Source organism: Mixophyes fleayi, chromosome 3 (genome assembly GCF_038048845.1).
Source record: "Mixophyes fleayi isolate aMixFle1 chromosome 3, aMixFle1.hap1, whole genome shotgun sequence".
Lineage (NCBI taxonomy): Eukaryota > Metazoa > Chordata > Amphibia > Anura > Limnodynastidae > Mixophyes > Mixophyes fleayi.
The window spans coordinates 219942299-219957221 of record NC_134404.1 but is presented as its reverse complement, the minus strand read 5'-3'; positions in this window follow the sequence as shown (position 1 = coordinate 219957221).

Sequence of the window (14923 nt, the reverse complement as noted above, 5' to 3'; positions counted from 1 at the left end):
AAAAAAAAACACCAAAATATGGATTTTAGCACTTTTTATGCTTTTTAAAAAAAAAAATCAGAACCCAAAACCCAAAATCAGAACCAAAACCTTTCGTGGGGTGTTTTGGCAAAACAAATCAGAACCCAAAACCTCAAGCTAATCACAACCCAAAACACCAAAAGTGGCCGGTGCACACCCATAATTACCATGCTTCATAAGTTTTATTTGTTTGAAATAAAATGGATAACTTTTAACATATTCATATCAAGGGTATAAGATTAAGAACGAGTCCACATATTAGCATGTAAATAAGTACTTCCAAAATCAGAACTCTTTTCTTCTTTTTGATTTAATGTATGAGTTGGGAGATATAATCAATAATCTGTAAGTGGGTTTGGTAAATTTAGTTGTAGCAGTGGGTTTTGGACACATACTATAGTATTTAGGGATTTATGTTTGGATCTGGAGATAGATTGGGATGTTGATATGATATTGTTTGTGACTGTTGAGGGCTCGTTATGGACAGATTAGGGTTTGGAGGGAAAACAAATAACAAGTGACTAGGCACATTAAGGGGTCAGAGGATTTATCATGTAGTTGGGTGAAGAACATTTGAAGACACATTAGTAAATAGTCGAGTTGACTGGAAACATTCTCACATCATTTGACAAGGAATTGGGATGGACACAATTAGCTTCAACCTAATGTACAGAATTGCCCTTCTCTTAGGAAGCAGGTATTGGGGATAACATAAGTAGAAATACAAATAAAATGCTTTTTATCTTGCTCCACAACTCCAATTTAATGGTAGACACATTCATGATTGAAATAATATTATCTCTATATTCTATAATGTACTTTACTCTTTTACAAATAAATATATTTTAATTGGAGCACAGGGTTCACACTGACAGACAGTGATTACTGTAGCTTACATAATTACAATAAAAGAATAAGTCTTTACATATCCCTTGGTAAAGAGTTAATATGTTAGTCCTGTGACATTTACCTTGTAGAGTGAGTTATGAGTTATGTGGATCAGTGAAGGGAAGGGGTGCTAATATAGTCCGAGTGCAGTAAGGTATGTTTGCGTAATTACAAATAGATGTTGACCTGCACAGAGATGCATATGTGCTTGTCAAAGCCGTATCAATTAAGTTAATTGCGGTGCCAGAGAGCAGGTGCAAATAGAAACTGATGATGACGATGGTCACCAACTCTAACTAGCTGCTACTGATTGGCTGCTTGGGGATTCACCTTTTAAGCTGTTATGTGCTTTCTTTTTTGCTCGTGCATATAGTATATGATTTTGTGAGCGTATTTTAGAAACAATTTTGTTTTAAATTTGCACAGGAGAGGGAGAATTATACTTGACATATTCAATACGTTTTTAAAAATAATTGACTTTAAACCTAATAAAGAATGCATATTTCACTATCAAAACAAAAGTTTAAATAGTTATGTGCTGATGCAGGGCCAGCGTCACCATTAGGCAGCTGCCTAGGGCGCTGGGCTCTGGAGAGCAGCACGGTGGCAGGACACCATTGCTAACAAGAGTAAGAGTGACATGTGTGAGAAAAGCTGGTGGGCAGCGGGAGACATGTCAGTGTGTAACAGGTGAATGATTTTTTTTACTTTGTTCTGAAATCTAACATTTGGTGCCACGCTTCTAGATATCCTGTGTTTGCTCCTGGGCAGAAGTGAAGCCTGTACAGGATTCTGTGTCAGACATCAGTACATCTGGACTTACCAGACTGCCAGGAGGAGGTGAGAGTTAATATTTTTATATTACAAATGTCAAGTGTGTGAGGGTCTAGGAAGTGGAAATTGTGGGAAGAAGGAGCAGTTGGCTTAAGCTTTGCCTAGAGCATAGAGAAATGTTGCACTGGGCCTGATCTGATGTAAACTAGGGATGTGCACCGGCGACTTTTGAGGTCTCGTGTTTTGTGTTTTGGATCCGGATTTTCGTTATTTTTGAGGTTCGGATTTGTCTCGCAAAACACTTGACGAAAGGTCTCGGTTCGGATTTAAGGTTTTGGATTCGGATTTTTTTGCAAAAAAACATAAAAAGTTTAAAAATCAAGTTTTTGGGCTTATTTTCACTCCTAGGCTATTATTAACCTCAATAACATTCAATAACAAGCATTTCCACTAATTTACAGTGTATTCTGAACACCTCACAATATAGTTATTAGTCCAAAACGTTGCAACAAGGTATCTTTCTGGACTGCGTAGAGGAGTGGGTCACCACAATATATATTAAAAATGCTGAACTTTTATGAATCGCACCAATAAATGTACCTGGACTGCGTAGAGGAGTGGGTCACCACAATATATATTAAAAACCCTGAACTTTTATGATTCGCACCAATAAATGTACCTGGACTGCGTAGAGGAGTGGGTCACCACAATATATTAAAAACCCTGAACTTTTATGAATCGCACCAATAAATGTACCTGGACTGCGTAGAGGAGTGGGTCACCACAATATCTTAAAAACCCTGAACTTTTATGAATCGCACCAATAAATGTACCTGGACTGCGTAGAGGAGTGGGTCACCACAATATATATTAAAAACCCTGAACTTTTATGAATCGCACCAATAAATGTACCTGGACTGCGTAGAGGAGTGGGTCACCACAATATATTAAAAACCCTGAACTTTTATGAATCGCACCAATAAATGTACCTGGACTGCGTAGAGGAGTGGGTCACCACAATATCTTAAAAACCCTGAACTTTTATGAATCGCACCAATAAATGTACCTGGACTGCGTAGAGGAGTGGGTCACCACAATATCTTAAAAACCCTGAACTTTTATGAATCGCACCAATAAATGTACCTGGACTGCGTAGAGGAGTGGGTCACCACAATATCTTAAAAACCCTGAACTTTTATGAATCGCACCAATAAATGTACCTGGACTGCGTAGAGGAGTGGGCACTGGGCACCACAATAAAATATATAAAAAACCTTCAACAGGTCTGCATTACACTACACATACGGCTGCTCCTCCATCCTCTCCATCATATACATGTTGGAGTTTTAGCGTGTGACAACCTCTTGTTTTTGATAATGTCAGTGCATTTTGAATATTTTTCAATTTGCCCCACACCACTGAATGTACTTTATCTATGATACGCATCTATCTATCTTGACTGCGTAGTGTGGTGGCCCCGGTACACAATTTGGTACCGGGGCCACAATACCTCCTCCAAACATGGTACAGACAATTCGTCATTGAGATCCCAGACAGACAGGGTCAAAGTGTTATTGTTTGACTTTGTAAACCCAAAAAACTGTCCCTGTTGCACATAGTCGTGCAATGAAGACTGACTTTTTCATTTAAAGGCACGATCTTTCAAGTGTAGTGTTTGTAAGTCTAAGTCATATTATACTTTTGGTAAAATTGGTTTATTTTGTTCCTCTTTGTGGTAATTAGTAATAGAATTAAAGTATGAAATAGAATTAAAGTATGAAATAGAATTAAAGTATTAAATAGAATTAAAGTATGAAATAGAATTAAAGTATGAAATAGAGTGGTATATAGAGTTGTAGTGTGGTATAGATAGAGTGGTCCACACAATATAATAATAATAAAACCCTCAACTGGTCTGAATTCCACCAAACAAGTATCTGGACTGCATAGTGGGGTGGCCCCGGTACCCAATTTGATACCGGGGCCACAATACCTCCTCCAAACATGGTACAGACAATTCGTCATTGAGATCCCAGACAGACAGGGTCGAAGTGTTATTGTTTGACTTTGTAAACCCAAAAAACTGTCCCTGTTGCACATAGTCGTGCAATGAAGACTGACTTTTTCATTTAAAGGCACGATCTTTCAAGTGTAGTGTTTGTAAGTCTAAGTCATATTATACTTTTGGTAAAATTGGTTTATTTTGTTCCTCTTTGTGGTAATTAGTAATAGAATTAAAGTATGAAATAGAATTAAAGTATGAAATAGAATTAAAGTATTAAATAGAATTAAAGTATGAAATAGAGTGGTATATAGAGTTGTAGTGTGGTATAGATAGAGTGGTCCACACAATATAATAATAATAAAACCCTCAACTGGTCTGAATTCCACCAAACAAGTATCTGGACTGCGTAGTGTGGTGGCCCCGGTACACAATTTGGTACCGAGGCCACAATATAATTAAAAAATTGGGCATCAACTGTCACCGTTGTTTAATATCTGATACACCTAAATATGGACTGCACAGTGGAGTGGCCCCGGTAGTAAATTTGGTGCCGGGGCCACAATACCTCCTCCAACTTCCAAGTGTAGTGTTTATAAAGACAGACAGCGTCGAAGTGTTATTAGTTGACTTTCTTAACCCTAAAATTGTCCCTGTTGCAAATATTCGTGCAATGGACAGTTACTTTTTTATTGAAAGACTCAAGCTTTCAAGTGTAGTGTTTATAAAATATAAACAACAATACAGTAGTTTTAGAGCACGTCAATACCTTTAGTTTTAAATTATGACACGGCATTTTACTTTTGGTTTAATTTCTTGTATTTTTTTAAATTTGGTTTTACTTTTTGAACATGGCAAACGACTGTTGATTGGTCATATAATGCAAAAAAAAAAGGTCCAAGATGGAATTGTCCTTGGGCCCTCACACCCACCCTTATGTTGTTTAAATAGGACATGCACACTTTAACAAACCAATCATTTCAGCGACAGGGCCTACCAAACAACTTTGGCTGAAATGATTGGTTTGTTTGGGCCCCCACACCAAAAAAGCTATTTATCTCTCCCTGTACAGACTAAACAGGCTCTACTGAGGCAAGATGTCGTCCTCATCCTCAACCTCTGATTCCTCTCCCCCTACAGTGTGTACTTCATCCTCATCACACATTATCAATTCGTCCCCGCTGGACTCCACAACCACAGGTCCCTCTGTAGTATCTGGAGGGCAGTGCTGTACTTCATTGAGGAATTGATTATTCATTTTTATAAACATCATTTTTTCAACGTTGTGAGGAAGCAACCTCCTTCGCCGCTCACTGACCAGGTTCCCCGCTGCACTAAAAACTCTTTCCGAGTACACACTGGAGGGGGGACAACTCAGGTAAAATAGAGCCAGTTTGTACAGGGGCTTCCAAACTGCCTTTTTTTCCTGCCAGTAACAATATGGACTGTCTGACATGTCTACTTGCATGGTGTCAGCAAAGTAATCATCCACAATTTTTTCTATTGTGACAGCATCCAATGCAGCGAGAGTAGACATGTCTGCAATGGTTGGCAGGTCCTTCAGTCCGGACCAGATGTTATCAGCATCCCCGCCAGTGCCTCTTTTGGGAAAACTGAGCTTTTTCCTCGCAGCCATAGATGTGGAAGAAAATGAGGGTGGAGCTGTTGGCATGTCACGGTCCTCTTCAGAGGACAATCTCCTGACCAGCAGGTCTTTGCACCGCTGTAGACTTGTGTCCGCCGGAAACAGAGACACAACATACGCTTTAAACCGAGGATCGAGCACGGTGGCCAGAATGTATTCCTCTGACTTTAAAAGAGTGACCACCCTCGGATCCTGGCAAAGCGTACGAAGGGCTACATCCACAAGAGCTACATGCTTGGTGTAATCGCAATGGCTTACCAGCTCCTCCCTCACTTTCTCCAGCTGCTTCTGCAACAGCCTGATCAGGGGAATGACCTGACTCAAGCTGGCAGTGTCGGAACTGACTTCTCGTGTGGCAAGTTCAAATGGCTGCAGAACCTTGCACAACACGGAAATCAGTCTCCACTGCGCTTGACTGAGGCGCATCCCCACTCCATTGCCTATGTCGTAGGTGGCTGTGTAGGCCTGAATGGCCTTTTGCTGCTCCTCCATCCTCTGCAGCATATAGAGGGTGGAGTTCCAGCGCGTCACAACCTCTTGTTTGAGGTGATGGCAGGGCAGGTTCATGCTTTTTTGATGTGCCTCTAGTCTGCGGTAGGCACTGGCTGAATGCCGAAAGTGTCCAGCAATTTTGCGCGCCACCGCAAGCATCTCCTGCACACCCCTGTCACTCTTGAGGTAATGCTGCACCACCAAATTAATGGTGTGGGCAAAACATGGGACGTTCTGGAAATTGCCCATATTTAATGCCCGCACAATGTTACTGGCATTGTCTGACACCACAAATCCCCATGAGAGTCTAAGTGGGGTAAGCCACTGGGAGATAATTTCCCTCATTTTCTCTAATATGTTGTCAGCGTTGTGCCTCTTATTAAAGCCTGTAATACACAATGTTGCCTGCCTTTGCATGAGCAGCCATTTTGTAGATGCTGCTACTGATGCAGCTGTTGCTGTTGCTGCGGAAGGGGATGCATCTACCCAGTGGGCTGTCACAGTCATATAGTCCTTCGTTTGCCCAGAACCACTTGTCCACATGTCCATGGTTAAGTGGACAGTGGGTACAACCGCATTTTTAAGAGCACTGAGGACACTTGATCGTACTTCTCTGTACATTTTTGGTATCGCCTGCCTAGTGAAGTGGAATCTCGAGGGGATTTGGTACCGGGGACACAATACCTCCATCAACCCTCTAAATCCCACTCCACTGATGGCGGACACCGGGCGCACGTCTAACACCAACATTGCAGTTACAGCCGCAGTTATACGCTTTGCAATAGGGTGACTACTATCGTATTTTGTGGTCATGGCAAACGACTGTTGGACGGTCAATTGTTTTGTGAAAGACTTAGCAGTCTTACGACTTCCCCTCTGGGAAGATGACCGACTAACAGCAGCAACAGCAGCAGTGGCAGTAGTAGGCGTACCGCTGCAGGATTCCTCGGATGAATCCCGTATTGAGGAGGACTCAGTCTGGCTGCTGACTTGGGCTGCAGGACTGAATCTGATGGAGATTGTGGAGGAAGTTGACAAGGAGGGTGTTGCTGGTGTGTATCCAACTGGACCACGGGATTTAGGTGTCCCTGTACCGATGAGGGTCCTAGCCCCAGTTCCTGAACTAACCACTGAACTATGAAGGTTATTCAGGTGACGTATAAGGGAGGATGTTCCTAGGTGGGCAAGATCCTTACCCCTGCTTATTTGAGCTTTACATAAGCTACATATGGCCATACATTGGTTGTCTGGATTTGGATAAAAATAACTCCAGACCGAAGAGGTGCATTTTTTGGTCTTCTGACCAGGCATGACGATGGGCTTTTTCATCCCATGGACATCAGCTGTTTCCCCCCCTGGTGCCTCATTTACAATAACCACATCACCATCCTCATCATCAAGTTCCTCCACAGCGCCAGCTACATCATCAATAGCCTCCTCCCGAGCCACCTCTTCCCGTACAGTGATGGGAAGGTCAGGCTTGACAACCACCAACATCCTTGGACTCGCCTTGTGGATTTGTGATAATTTCTCTTTAGAAGGCAGAGATGTTTGCTGTTTTGTTGCTGACAGCATAACTCTCTTCAATTTTTTGTAGGGGGGGGGGAGGAGGAGGAGGGCTAAGATCCGTGGGTGAAGCTGAACCACTAGTCATGAACACGGGCCAGGGCCTAAGCCGTTCCTTGCCACTCCGTGTCGTAAATGGCATATTGGCAACTTTACGTTTCTCCTCAGATGATTTTAAGTTTCTCTTTTTGCTACTTTTTCTTAACTTGGGCTTTTTGGATTTTACATGCCCGGTACTACGAGATTGGGCATCGGGCTTGGAAGACGACGTTGATGGCATTTCATCGTCTATGTCATGACTAGTGGCAGCAGCTTCAGCATTAGGAGGAAGTGGGTCTTGATCTTTCCCTACTTTATCCTCCAAATTTTTGGTCTCCATTATATGTAGCACAAGATACTGCAGAATGTGTGAACTTGGTAATATTGCAGTACCAATGGACTTATACTGCTGGATTGGTTTTGCAAATTTGGTTATAATTATTATATATATTTTTTTTTTTTTTAATTTTTTTTATTTTTTATTTTTTTTTATTTTTTAAAAACTTGGGAATAATGGGGAAATAACTATGCCCTTAGAAGCACAGAGCACAGGACACAGCACCACTGGACTGAACAGGACACGGCACAGGACCCAGCAGCACTACGGAACTCAGCAGGACAGAGCACAGGACACAGCACCACTGGACTGATACTGCAGAATGTGTAAACTTTGTAATATTGCAGTACCACTGGACTTTTACTGCTGAATGTGTGAACTTGGTAATATTGCAGTACCAATGGGCTTATACTGCAGGATTGGTTGTGCAAATTTTGTGGTAATTAAAAAAAATTAAAGTAGTTTTTGGTATTTTTTAAAAAAACTTTTTTTTATTTTTTTAAACACAGGGGAATATTGGGGAAATAACTATGCCCTTAGAAGCACAGAGCACAGGACACAGCACCACTGGACTGAACAGGACACAGCACAGGACCCAGCAGCACCACTGACCTCAGAAGGACAGAGCACAGCACACAGCACCACTGGACTGATACTGCAGAGCAGAGCACAGCACAGCACAGCACAGCACAGCACAGCACAGCACAGCACAGAACTAAACAGCACAGAGGACCACCTAACACACCCTCCCTCTACCCTGATCAATGCCCGAGTTAAGATGGCGGCGACTAGCGGGGAATTTATAGGATCCGAGTATCGCGAGATCCGACAACGGGATTATGAGTCAGAGCCTCAGTTTCACATTTGAATTTGGCGCCAATACCCGGATCTGTCTCGGATCCGACTCGGATCCGCAACGTTCGGGTGGGCTCGGATTTCATAAATCCGAGTGCGCTCATCCCTAATGTAAACCTGATGTGTATGGTGCATATGTTGCATCTGCTACTGGTGCAGTCATATGCACAACCTGTGATAACTCCAACTTTGCATATGCTGCCAATAATTGTCTTTTTTTAGTGACTGCATTTTAGTCTGCACCTTTGGGCACAAATACTTTAAAAATCAGCCTCAGAGTGTGCAATGTTAAATCTCAGTTATGAGTTCTTAGGGGCATATTCAATTCCGATCCGATCCGCGGTAACGCGCGTTACCGCGGAAAATGCGCAGTACTGCCGGTAATACGGTATCGCAATAACGCGGATTTTCGTACGCAGCACTATGGGCTGCGAACGAAAATCCACGTTATTGCGGTACCGCGGATTACGTTCGCAGCCGTTCCGGCGCGATCCCGTGAATCGGGATCGGAATTGAATATGCCCCTTAGAATGAAAGATAAAGACTTAGGCACATGGGCACGTCTTTAATGAGGCAATTTGAGACAGATATCTCTGGACATATGGGCTACAAAGTAATGTATAAGAATTTATAAGATTAAATAATAATTTCATAAAAAAATAAGATAATTAATTTGCAGCAAAATCTAAATTTGTGCCATTGGATTGTTGGTTGATTCAATAACGCTTATAAATGACAGTATTTTTATTTTGTTAGAATGAGGTTTGAGTTATATCTGGACTGAAATAATATACCTTATACTAAACCAAAATTTTACATATTGTATCTTCTGTACAACAAATATCAGTAATGTACAGATCACCATTTAAATCATCTGTTCTTACTGTGCCATTTGTCTTTGCTATGGAGATTATTTTCAATCACACAAATGTCAAATGAGACATCTAGATTGGAGCTTGGATGTTATTCAACACCTGTATACAAAAGGACAGCCCACCAAGATCAATGCAAAGTGGTTGTATGAAAATAATTTATATGTATGAGTCCACAGGTTTCTATGTGTAAATGAATAATATTATTATTATTATTATTATTATTATTATTATTATAACATTATTCATTATCTACCTGCTCCATCCTGATTATGTTTCTCCATCTCTGACCCAGATGGTCCCTTTCTCCTTTTCTTCCTGTGCTTTCTCTTCATGGACACTTTCTTCAGGCCTTCATCCGATGAGTCTAAAATTCTTCTTTTCTTTACGGCTGGCTTGCTCCGGACAATCTCTTCCTCCTCTTTCTCCTCCTTCTCCTCTTCCTTCTCTTTCTCCTCCTTCTCTTCCTCCTCTTCATCCTCCTTCTCCTCTTTCTCCTTTTCCTTCTCTTCCTCCTTCTTCTCCTCTTCCTTCTCTTCCTCCTCCTTCTCTTCCTCCTCTTCATCCTCCTTCTCCTCTTTCTCCTTTTCCTTCTCTTCCTCCTTCTTCTCCTCTTCCTTCTCTTCCTCCTCCTTCTCTTCCTCCTCTTCCTCCTTGGCACTTTTTCTCGGCTCTGGATCCAACATTTTGTCTGAGACAACGGTAATCCAAGTATGTCGCTTCCAACTGTCGCTGTGGTAGACCACTGGTCTGAAAGTAAACAGCTCGGTTGCCCCTACAGCTTCAAATGGTCACATGTACCATAGAATCTTGTGATGTCACTGCACATGCTGTGAGTGACCATCTAACTGCCACTATCACCATGATATATATGGTTATCCTGTATGTGTTTAACTGCATTTAACATAATTTGGGAGGTATGGGTGATATTGACTTTGGAAATAATAGGGTTTTCCTAAATTATGTGATACATCTGTGAATAGCTGTTTCTCTTGTGGATACCCAATGGCTGGAACAAATACCCAGTGATGGTGATGGCGGTCACCAGCACTGTTTAACTGCTACTGACTGGCTGATTGTGGGTGTGCATATATCTATATCTATGTACATATATATATATATATATATATATATATATATATATATATATATATGTAATTCTGTAAAATGTACTTATAATAAAAATAGCAAGCTAATGAGATGTGGCATTGTCCAGAATAAGATATTGGCAATTAAATTAAAAATTATATAAGCTAACCACAATGCAAGCATATACAATCACCCAAATAAAGCTTGAACTAGAATCATAAATAATATATTCATCTTAACAAAATAGTGTCACGTATATATAGTGAACTTATAGATATCATATGACAAGTCTCATATGTATACCTGATAGTATTAATGGTTTGATATAACACCAGGATAATTAATGCTAATTCTTATTTGAATAGTTGCTAGATAGCTTGGGTAACAATGTATAATAGTACGCTGGGATGAGTACAATATTCCTACGCTTGGGATACCGACACCCACTATATACCTACAAAAAAAAGAAAGAGTGAAATAACGACTTAATTAAAATGTGCACTTACCTTAAGCCCAACGGTGGAGATTACAGAAAGTGTTGCTATGCGACTGCTTCTTAATGCGAAGATGCTGGATTGCAGCATTTCATTCTGATGTTACTTAAGTTACCAACGCACCCTAACCCAAACACCTAACCCCTAACCCTAACCCACCACTTTAAAAGTAGATGTCGCTGTCTTCGGTGACATCAGGATGAAGCGCCAGCATCTTCGCATTTATCAGCAGTCGTAAAGCAGTTCTTTCGGTAATCTCTGTCATCGGGCTTAATGTAAGTGTACATTTTAAGTAGGTCGTTATTTCAGTCTTCGTGTTTTTCTGTAGCTATATCTATTGTCACCGAGTGTGCTAATGTGATGAAGAAATGATGGAGAAGAAAAGAAGATATAATGATATATTAATGTGAACAGTGACCTATAACATAAACCTATAAACAACAAAAGAATCCAAACTGAGTGTAGATTGTTACAAAGTGAACAATGTGCTACTAATATGTTGGAGACGTGTGGTTCCTAGTGTGCAACCGTAACATTATAGGTGAGAGCTATTTATGGGAGTTATTGAAATTAAAATGAAATCACCAGGCAGTTTCAAATCCTGATATGGGCCTATGGACACTGATTCTGTGTTCTGGTTTGATAGTAATGACTATTGACATAGTCATTGATTTGATACCTACGTATGATGCAGTAATCACTTCTCTGATACAACAGACAACTAATGTTGCCATAACTGAGCACTCTTCTAATTGAGGTGACCCACCAGAGGGCGAGAAAGTAGCAGGAATTATAAAAACATCATTCTGATCTAAAGTATATAAAGCTTTGGTTAAAATATCATACTCTAGTAGGAAGCTATTTTGATGTAAGAGATTGTTGGGTGTGTATTCCACCCTCAATATTATCTAAAAGTATGGTCTGGTTAGCTCTCCCCCTCAATATACCAGGAATAACAACATTGCACTGTCCAACCCCCACACTCAGTGACTCTAAGGGCTAGATTTACTAAGCTGTGGGTTTGAAAAAGTGGGGATGTTGCCTATGGCAACCAATATGATTCCAGCTGTCATTTTGTAGAAAGTACTAAATAAATGAAAGCTAAAATCTGATTGGTTGCTATAGGCAACATCCCCACTTTTTGAAACCCGCAGTTTAGTAAATATACCCCTAAAACTGAGAGTCCTCGATTCCTTGGTTTCCCAGTAGACCCACTGATTGTATAAATAAGACTTTGACCAAAGGGTGCTTGTGGCTGATCCGGGAAACATAAAGTAACTAGGAAGAGCTGAGTGCACCACACATCACATAGATCCACATCTGGGTAACAAAGTACCTATCAGTTTACTCACACAGTTGTTCCATGTTGCACAGGTATCTCCCCCTATACCTGTAAGTGATTACTGGTTATAATGAAAAAGCGATGAGATTTAATTTCTACTGTCATGATTCGTTAGAGAAGCTTTTTGCTATTAATGAAACTTGTACATTAAAATGTGCAACAAGGACATCAAATCCAAGTTCAGTGCAGCCCATTTTTCATGAGGCGTGGGTGGATATACCCTACACCCTACCTCCAGATGTTTTATTTGGGGTTTGTGTTTTATTGGTACTTTAGTTCCAGGTATTAGTGAACATCACAGTAAAGACATGCAGAGAGACACCAGTAGCCATAAGAAAGCAAAATACTGGATTTATCAAAACCCCATGCAAAGGTTTGGGTGGATACTTTCAGTATAGGAACAACATATCATTAACTATAATTTTATAACAAACTAACCACAACACTTTAATAATATAACTGAAATATATGACAATATATTCAGGTTTATTATTTATGACTAGTACTTGAATATGTGACTGCGGCGATTAGGGAATATTGCGAGGTGTTAAAAACCCAATATGTGTAGAGATGTTGTATAAATGATTCCTGGTACCCAAGATGTGAAGAATGAAACATGATATAGGTAGAAAAACTCATAGACCAGGGGGTTTTAAACTGTTTAAACTTCCATTGTGTCAGGATTCCTGTCAGGATTCCTAACATAAAGACCACTGAGAGCTCAAAGGTACTAAGATATATATATATATATATATATATATATATATATATATATATATATATATATATATATATACTGAGATCGTCTGCATAATTAATCTCCTCAGTTAGTGAATTTTCTGTCTTTCTCCTGATACTAAGATCTTGGAGACCCTTGTTATATATCCCGGTGTGAGATGGAATTGTAGTCCACTGTTCCTTGTAAAACTGATAGCAATCCAGCTTGAGCAGCTGAGATCTCCCACAGGGGGTTGCATGAATCGTTATAACCGGGGTACAATTGGGGGATAGGAGGATGCCAGGGTCTGGCTGGCAGACTTTAGCCTGGGGGGCAAGCACATAGCACTGGCCCATAAGCAGCGGCCCATCCTTAAAGGGTGGTCTTTGGTACAATATATATTTATCAATATAAAAACAAGCAATGATAGTGTTCCTTAATGCAGCGATACTTTATTATTATAAATTATAAATCTTAAATAATGAAAACAAAAAATGCTGCAAAAAACAAACCTCACTTTATATTGCATTTTATTGTATATGTTTCTTCTCCTTACAGCACTTTTGTTTTGTTTTGGTTTTTTTGCTTTTTTACATACCTCGCTGATTATAATGGAGTATAAATCATATTATAGCAAGGACAACAGAGGGCTGGAAAAAGCCCGAAGTAACATAAACGCTGAGGGAGCATGTAAGAGAAAAAGCATTGGGTATAGCAAGAGTTAATTTAGCTGGGTGGAATGGGACAATCAGCCAATCAGTGGTGAGCAAAGGGAGAAGGATTATATCTGGGAAGGATTATAAGGTATAGGAAGAGCAATTAACTTTCTATTGCCATCTGGAGAGTTTCTGGTATATCCTGCTCTGCTGCTCTAGTAAGTATATATTGTAAAGTGTTTTCTATTGTTTCATTTGTCTTTCATTTAACCTCCTTTCTCAGGTTTTTGTTTCTTTGTTTTCACTTCCTTTCCATCCACCCCTCCATTTTTCAATCCTCTTATTACCCCTTTCTTTCCTTCCATTCCCCATTCCTTTTTATTCCCCTCTCCCCCCATCTTTTTATTCCCTGTATAATCCGCCACCCCTCCTTTTTTTTCTCTAAACATGCTCCGGGCTAAGATGGTCTGTGTTCCGCCCCATCACCTCTTAGAGGCTGCTCAAGTCCCCCCTGCCAGTCGTAAGCTGCGAATTCAGATCCAGGACTCGCCGCTAGTGGTGTCCGCTGCCTCCCTCTCTTGCTGGGTTCCGGACAAGCGGAGAGGCTCTTCTGAGCTTGGCGGCTCAAAAGGTGTCCGCGCATGCGTGCCGGCGTGGCCGCGCTTGGACACGCATGCGTGGATGCGCATAGTGTCCCCAGTGGCCATTTTAGGTGCAGGCGCTCCTGGAGCGCCTGCGATTTCTCCCGCTGTCACCAATGTGTTGCTGGCAGCAAGCGCCGCCCCCCCCCCCTCCAGGAGTGCCAGTCAGGCGCTACAGCGCGCGAGGAGTGATGCATCACCTGTTGCAGCTCTCCAGACCACCAGTTCCCCCCCCTTAATAATAGTCTCTCCCTCTTTTAGGTCTCTAAGCCAGTTAAGGTAAATATACAAGGCACCCCCCAGCCGCCCCCCCCATTTCTGTCCCACAAGTGGTTGAGAGACCCCCACCCATGTTTTTCGCTTTCCAATTTTCCCAACTCTTCTAACCCTAATTCTTCCTTGTAGCCTCACAGCTGCAGTTCTTTTCTGCCCCCTTTAATTACTGCAAGATTAACATCCTTCTTCCCCTCCATTTCCTCCCCCCTTCCTTCC